General features: G+C 32.0%; 1 protein-coding gene and 1 pseudogene across 2 annotated transcripts in view; one reads left to right on the forward strand and one right to left on the reverse strand.

Moving 5' to 3' along the window:
* HS2ST1 (heparan sulfate 2-O-sulfotransferase 1) overlaps window positions 1–8,058 on the forward strand; it is a 172,121-nt gene that overhangs the window by 46,163 nt on the left and 117,900 nt on the right. The gene's annotated exons all lie outside the window — the stretch shown is intronic.
* LOC111736851 lies at window positions 270–388 on the reverse strand (annotated as a pseudogene).

Genomic DNA, 8,058 nt, shown 5'->3' on the forward strand with positions numbered 1-8,058 from the left:
CTGTTATAAATATTCTGTACACTTAGTTTTATGCACTGTAATATATGTAAGATATATGTCATAATGAAAAGAAGGAAAAAGATCTCATTGGGACCGTATATATTATCTATTGTGCTAAATATTGAGAGATACAAAGATGAATTAAGCACAGTCCTTACTCCCAAGAAATTTAAACATAATTCAGTATGTGGAATTTTATTGTGGTATTACAAAAGCAGTAAACTTAGCAGTGCACATTTAACTTATTTATTTTATTTTTATTTTATTAACACCTACAGCACTTGGTATTCCTAGGTGGTCTCCCATCTGAGTACTAACCAGGCCTGACCCTGTTTAGCTTCCAAGATCAGACAAGATTGGGCACGTTCATGATGCCATGGCCGTAGACTAGCAGTGCACATTTTAAAGAGCCTCAACATAGAGTTGAGGCTGCCCGTGGAGTAATTTAAGGTAATACAGATTGAGTCAATACTGTTATAAAATATGAAATTTCACACAGTTGATTGGTTAAGATATTAAGCTCACCTGGATTCTGTGGTCAGCTAGACACTTGTGATTACAAGTGAATTAATTACAAGTGAAAATCTCTGGTGATTGATCTCTTCTAAGGTTGTGATTCTCTTCTACCAACTCCTAGAAAAAGATGATGGTATGGAAAATGGTAGATATCTAGTTTTTTTTTTTCAAGCATCCTGTAGAAGAGACTTAGGAAGTCATATACCCATTGATAAAGGTAATAAGTTCTGTAGTTTTAATTTTAAGTTGAGAATATATTCTTCATTGAGAATCACTGTGACACCTCATATTGGCTCTTTGTATTATGCTGTTCAAAAATTTTTAAGGCTGTTTTATGTTAAAGTTATTCTATTTTTGTGAATTCCTAAACCACCTTCCAAGTTTCACATGATTTTTCTAGTTCAGCCGGGATCGTTATTGTGGACGATGGAGTTTTTAAGAAACTTTTCTTACTTTTGCCTTATTTTGGAGAATTACCTACCTTCTGCTTGCTAGTCACTCTAATCTTAGGCTTTTTCACCTATTGAGTGGTCTTTTTTTGTGCCAGGCACTTCTTTGACATTTTGTGGCTCTCTTTTTTTCCTTCATCTCAGTCTGTTTGCTGGCTTATCTCAGCTTGCTTTCTTACCATTCATTAGTTCCCACTTGAAGTATGGCATTTCTCCCAGAACACTCAAATCTCCATGGGGTGGATCTTTCCCTGAGTACAGCTTCTTAGCACATTATTTTTCCATTTGTGGCTTTCCAGAATAGCTCCTTGCTGCCCTCTTCTGGCTGTGACATTAGGGTGTCATTGAGCATCTTAGTTTTTAATCCTTAGAATTCTAGCAATGTCTTAGATAGACCAGTGGTTCTCAAGCCTTGCTGCACATTAGAATCACTTTGGGAAGTTTTAAAAAACTACCAATGACTGGGCTCCATTTGGAGATTCTAATATAACTGGACTGGAGATGGGATTTGGGGGCGTTTGGGGCATTAAAAAAAAAATTATTAGGTGATTAAAATCTCTAGCCAGTGATTAGAATCTAACCACTGGGATAGATGACCCTTTGAATCCTGTAGGGCTTGAACTACTTAGATATAGTCCTTATGTTCTTAGATCTCATAATGGAGTTTTAATAAATAGCATTAAAATAAGGAAAGTAGAACTATTTCTACCCTCTTCAGGCAAGGTGTAGGTTAGATAAGGATATGATATGAATAAGTGATAAAATATAAAGTCTTTATAATATCTACTAATTCCAGAAGAGATTTTTGGGTATGCTCTGTGTTACCATTTGCTTATTTGCTTTTAGATTCATTTCTCATTTTTCACCTTCTTTCTAGCTCAGTGGCTGAGCCCATAGGCTTCTGCCTAAATTTGGCTGTTTGGAGATACTCATACTAATGAGTATTGGGGAAGCACTCATACTAATATTATTTCTTAATTAGATTAGAAACATGATGGGAAATATATCTTTATCATGTACTTCTTGAAAAAAATTTGTTGTTAAATACCACTTATAATTGTTATCTTTTTAACAATACTTTTTGTTCATGAATTATTTTGTTACTAATAATATTGGTACTGCTTTTGTTTTTACACTTTAACCTATGGTACAAATCTCTCTTACTAAACTTAAATTTGGATTTTTTTTTTTTAAATAATAGAATGTATTTCATCTTTTAGGGTTTTGGATTAGAACTCTATAGTATATAGGGAGTTATTTGAACAGGACCTCTACTTTTCTTTTGAAAGGAATATGATAGTAAATTTTATTGCCTTTTTTGTTAGAGCATGTTAACTGAGAATTTATCTAATTGATTCTCTTGATTTTTAAAAACCTATTAGGGACCTTGGAAATGTAATACTAAAGCAGCTAACACTTGAGACATTTGCTAGGTTTATCAGTATAATTATAGTTCTTTATTTAATCCTTGACTGAGTTTTAGGATCTTTAGTTTTTTAAGTGACATATTAATCAGTCCACTAATATATGACCATTTCATTTTATTTCTTTTGCTCTGGGATTTATTTATTCAGATATAGGCTTTGCATAATATCCAAAGCATATATAAGTATTTGGTAGTTCTTGAAGTCCTGGATGTTTGTATGGTTTTCATTTAGGTTGTCTTTGGATTACCTATTTCTCCAAGTCTTTAAAACATAAGTGGTTCCTCTAATCTCCTCTAGTTTTGTGGACTGTTTAAATATCTTTAGTTCACTTAAAAAAACAAAACAATTTTATGTTGCTAGTTTTTAAAATTTAAGATGTTAAATCATATTTGGAAGTTTAATTTCAACCCTTTTAAAAATAAATGTTGTAAACTAATTCTCTCTTGTTTTCACAGAGACATGAATATGAAATCAGTACCATTCAACTGAGTAGTATAGAATACTGAGTTTTTTGCTGAAGGAGTAGCATATTTTCATCAAATTCTTCTTTGTACCAATTCAATATAAGTAATGTTGTTCCAAATATATGATTTCTTGACGTATTTGTATCCTTTAGGTAGGAACATCTATTTCTCAGTTCTTTTTGGAAAAACTACTTATTTTTTCTCCTTTTCCTCCTTATTTACCCCATGACCTCATCATTCCACTCCCTTTCATGATTATTGACTTCTCTCCTCCAATGTTTCATTCCAAAAGCAAGGCAAACACTTTCTAATTACTATCAGTACCTACATATCCTACCCCGGTTCCCTAATCCAGTCGATAGGATGTTTCTAATGTGAGAAAAGGAAAAGGACAAAAGAGACTCTTGGTATCTGAGTAACTGAAAAAAAATTTCCTGACATTGAAACTAAAACATTTTCCCTTAGGAAAAAAAATTAGTACGATGTCATTGTCATTTCAATTCTCAGGTAAGATGTGTTTTTATAGAATGGCCTAGGAATCTGATCTACCATTTATACTTCATTTCTTTGGTAGAATGTGTTTTAAGATCTAAACCACAAATTTATAGATGAGGTTTTAAAATATGTTTTCTTTAAAGATTAATTTGCTTGTTTTTAGGTTTTTATTAAAAATTCTGTGGTTGGGGGTGAAGAGAGATAGGCCATATATCCTCATACCATGTCTTGTGTGCTTTTTGGGATTTGGTTTAATTTGGGATTTTTAATTCTTTGATCTTTTCTATGTAGTCGTCTTGAACTAAGATTATGAGACTTAAGATTTTTTTCACTTCTGGAAATGATACATATTTCTCTACCTCCTCTTTCTTCATTTCTCTTCCTTCTTTTTCTTTTCTGCATTCACATACCTTAGTTTGATTTCTTTTCATTCCATAGGTGCCCCAGTACTGCCTATTTTTATTTAGTGTTAATTTCCACTTATTCCACTTCTAGGATATTTTTTCTTTTGTCTGACAAAATCCTTTACAGGTATACCTTGGAGATATTACATGGTCAGTTCCAGACCACCACAAAAAAGCAAGTTGTAATCTTTTTGAGGATGGAGGGTCTTGTCTTCAATTTATAAAAAGTGCAACACGTGTGAGGCACAATAAAGTGAGGCGCAATAAAACGAGATATGTCTGTATTTTTTTCTTAAATGTAGGTCTTTATCGTGCTTTCTATTTATTGGGCTACTGGAATTTGTAGACTGGCATCTTAATACTTTTGGAAAATACATAGCCATTATCTCTTCAAATATTACCTCTGCCTCATGTTATCTTTTTATTCCTCTGAACTCTTAAAATTACATTAGAATATCTTATTATTTTCTCTATTTCATTCGTAATTTCCATTATTGTCTCTCTTCTTCTTTCTGTATAGTTCTTTTTGTTCAGTGTCTCTCTTCAGATGTAGCAAACTTGCTGTTCAGTTCATCCATTGAATTCTTAACTCTAGTTATTCTGTTTTATCATTATAGAATTTTTGATTGGTCCTTTTTCACATCTGCTTAGTTGCTTTTTAGAGTTTTCTAGTTTTCTGCCAAGTTTTTCTAGTCTTAAAAAAAAGAACTCCTTGAACATAAGATAGTTGGTTTACAATCAATGACAGACAATTCCAGTATCTGGAGTCCTGGTAGGCAGGTTTTGGTGCTTTTTTTCACCCCCTGTTGTCGGTTCGTGTTAGGTAGTCTTGTCTCCTTTGATTGTATGTTGGGCTATATTTAAAAAATTATTTATAGAGGTAACTGGAAGCCTTGGACATTATTACTTTCTTCCATGGAGGCTTTTCCTGTGCTTCCCCAGGTTCAGCACGTGGAGGTACTAGCAATCACAATCATATTCAGTCTTGAGACTTGAGATTTTCTAGGCCACATAGGTGACTTAAAGCCAGACTGCTATAGTCTATACAAGGGCTATTTTATTTCTGATTCACTTGATTACTCTTAGGTACAGTCCTTTGGAGTCTCAGCCCAAAGCACTGACCCCTTTTCTAAAGTCCTCTTTCACATGATTTAAGTTTTTCTGAGGTTAGGTTTAGGGGCATTACATTTTAATATTTATACCAACAATTGACCAGTATCCTAAAAAGGAACTCTGGCACCTCAGCTTGCTCCTATCCAAAGGGTAGAGCTCTGATAATTGATCTTGGAAGTAACTGTGCCATGGACCTTATTCTCTTACTACTTTTAATCTCATGACTTTGATTGGTTCTGATACTTGTCCTGGAGTCGTGTTTTGTTTTGTTTTGTTTTGTCTTGCTAGTGTTTCCCTTACTTAATCTGTTTACTAGTTGCTGACAGGAACTGCTGATAATTTGTGTAAATTTTCTCTCTCTCCCACAATCAGCACGATTTAAAGCCATGGTTCTCGACTTTGTTTCCACCTAGAATTACCTGAAGAATTAAAAAAATTATGCCTAGACCTCATTCTCAGATATACTGATTTAATTGGACCAGGATAAGGGTGGCTATTAAACTAGAACTTTGGGGTTGGGACCTGGGCATTGATATGCTTTAAAAGCTTTCCAGATGATTATTTATATTTATCCAAGATTAATAACCAGTGATTTAAAGATTATTATCATCTTTGTTGGCCACATCAAAGTTCTATGAAAATCATCTGTATATTATCTTCCTTTATTTTGACTGAACATTTGGATTGATGTTGCAAGCCAAGATTAAAAACAAAACACAAGCTCTCTGAGAGTACTGAAGATATAAGATATAGCCCAGTCCAATCAAAATAGAAACCTAATTTTTTGCAATGTTAGCTGCATAGCATATTGATGAAGAGCATTGGTCCTGGAACTACATTGGCTCAAATCTTGGTTCCTTCCCTCTCTAGCCATTTATTTAAGGTAAGATATTTGTCACTCATTCTCTTAAATGGGGAAAATAAAATTATCTCCTTTATAGAGTAATGAATTAAATTAATTAATATATATAAAGCACTTAAGAACAGTGCCAGGAACTTAATAATCATTTGAAAATTGTTAACCATGATGATTTTGGTGGTTGTGGTAGTGATAGTCATTGATAACTAATTTACATAGTCTTCTATTATTAGACATTTGTATTATTTCTAGTTTTTCAATATTGTAAGTAATGCTATGATAAACAACCATTTACATAAATTTTTATATATCTCTCTAATTCCTAGAAGTAGTTCATTAATTTTATTTGAAAAATTGGGTTAGGAGTTTAAAAGGAGCTTCTTTGAACCAACTCCTATGAGGATTATTTTATTAGTTTGGTATGGTTATTTTTAATCCAGGTTTGAGCTTTATATGGGGAAAACTATTTGGTCCTTAGAAAAATGCCATAGCAGTGTCTTTATGTAATGTAAAAGTTTTCCCTTACTTTATCTACCAATTAAAAAAATATCACTAACCTGTATTGAGGACCATGTGCCAAACACGGTTCCAAGCCTTTTGCATGTATTATTACATTAATATTTTCAACAAACCTATGAAGTGTTTATAGATGAGGAGACTGAGACCTAGCGAAGCTAAATAATTTACTCTAGATACCAGGTCAGCCAGGACCTGAAGACAGTTTGATTTCACATTTTGTGCTCTAAAATCCTAAGTATAGAGGGGTACTTCTCTTATCTGACAATTTTACTTTGCTCTACCTTACAAAAGTTCTCTCTTAAAAACCTGTCTCTAAACAAAGTTACATTAATTGTTCAGGATTAAAATTGTCTTTCAGGTTTAAAATTTTATTTCTTAATTCTATAACCAGTTACAAATATCTACTTAGTTTCTTCTGAAACCTCAATTAGGATTTCTTTTTAAGATAAATTTTCCTCTGTGCCTTTTTTTTCTGACATAAATGTTTAATTTGTTTAATGGAGACCATTTCTTTAATTCTAACTTGCTGAAGTAGCTTTACAAACAATTGTGCATGTGCATAGAGATGTATGGGTTGAGGGGAGCTTGCAGCTGCAAGTGATTCTGTCTCAGCTAATTTCACATAATTCTTCTCAATTTAAAGGTTGGAATGATTTAATGATTTTCTTTTCTAAAGGCTAGACTTTTATAATTATGTTGTATTTTAAAACATTTATTATAAACAAATAGATACTTGTATAGGTATTACCAAAATTTAGAATTATGATCCTATGAAGTAGAAGAGCTAATTTTATAAATTTATAAACATAATTTGATGAATTGTTTTTTGTTTAGTTGGCTTTTGAATTTTAGCTGTAACAATTATTGTAAACTAGTTTACTGAGAAGACAATTATATATAATCTTTTAATCAAAAGTATTTAAAGAGACAACTTTAATGTTTCATAAAAATGATTAAATCTTGTTTAGGTTATTTATTCATTCTACTCTACAAATGCACATTTTAGAATTAATAATGTAGTAATGCAAATAAACATGATTAAGATAATTTTCTATATAAGCAATCTAACAGTACTGAGAAGAACCTGAAAGAAATATAGGTCAGTTATGAATCAAAAACTGAATGAATAAATCTGCTTAATGAAATAAAAATTAAAATATTTTAAGCCTAATTTTAGCTTTTTATTCAGTTCGCTAGTGATGGGTGATTGTCCACGTTTAAAGTTATTTTGGTTCACATATAGCTTTTGCCTATTACTTATGTGAGGGGAAAAAGCATAAGAAAATTATACAAGTAAATTAAGGGATGATGCAAATAAATATACAAATCTAGAGGCCTTAACATGTGCACAAATACACCTTTCTTTGATGTGATACAATAATTTACAAGTCAAATATTTTAATGTTCGTATACCTAATAGGTGCCAATTAGCATCATTTACAAATGTCTCTTTTATGGAAAAGTCTCCTGATAGCTTCTACTGATCCTAGATCAGTTGATTGATGGAGGGGTAGATTCTTGAAATAAACTGGGCCAGTTGCTTACCCAGGAATTTCTTACCCAGAAATTACTTTAAATAATTTTATTCAGTTAGCAGATTTTTATTGAGGGTATATTTATTATATGATAGACATTGTTTTCATTACTAGAGATACATTGGTAGAAAAGACAAATAAAATTCTGTGAACTACCCCACTCTTCCAATCTTTTCAATAAAACTGACGGCCTCCCACTATTATTTTTAATTTCTTCAATTTATTTTAAACCAAAAGAGCTTACCTAATACAATTAATACATAAATTGGACCTGGAA

This window comes from Pteropus vampyrus, unplaced genomic scaffold, assembly GCF_000151845.1.
Source record: "Pteropus vampyrus isolate Shadow unplaced genomic scaffold, Pvam_2.0 Scaffold22, whole genome shotgun sequence".
NCBI classification, from domain to species: domain Eukaryota; kingdom Metazoa; phylum Chordata; class Mammalia; order Chiroptera; family Pteropodidae; genus Pteropus; species Pteropus vampyrus.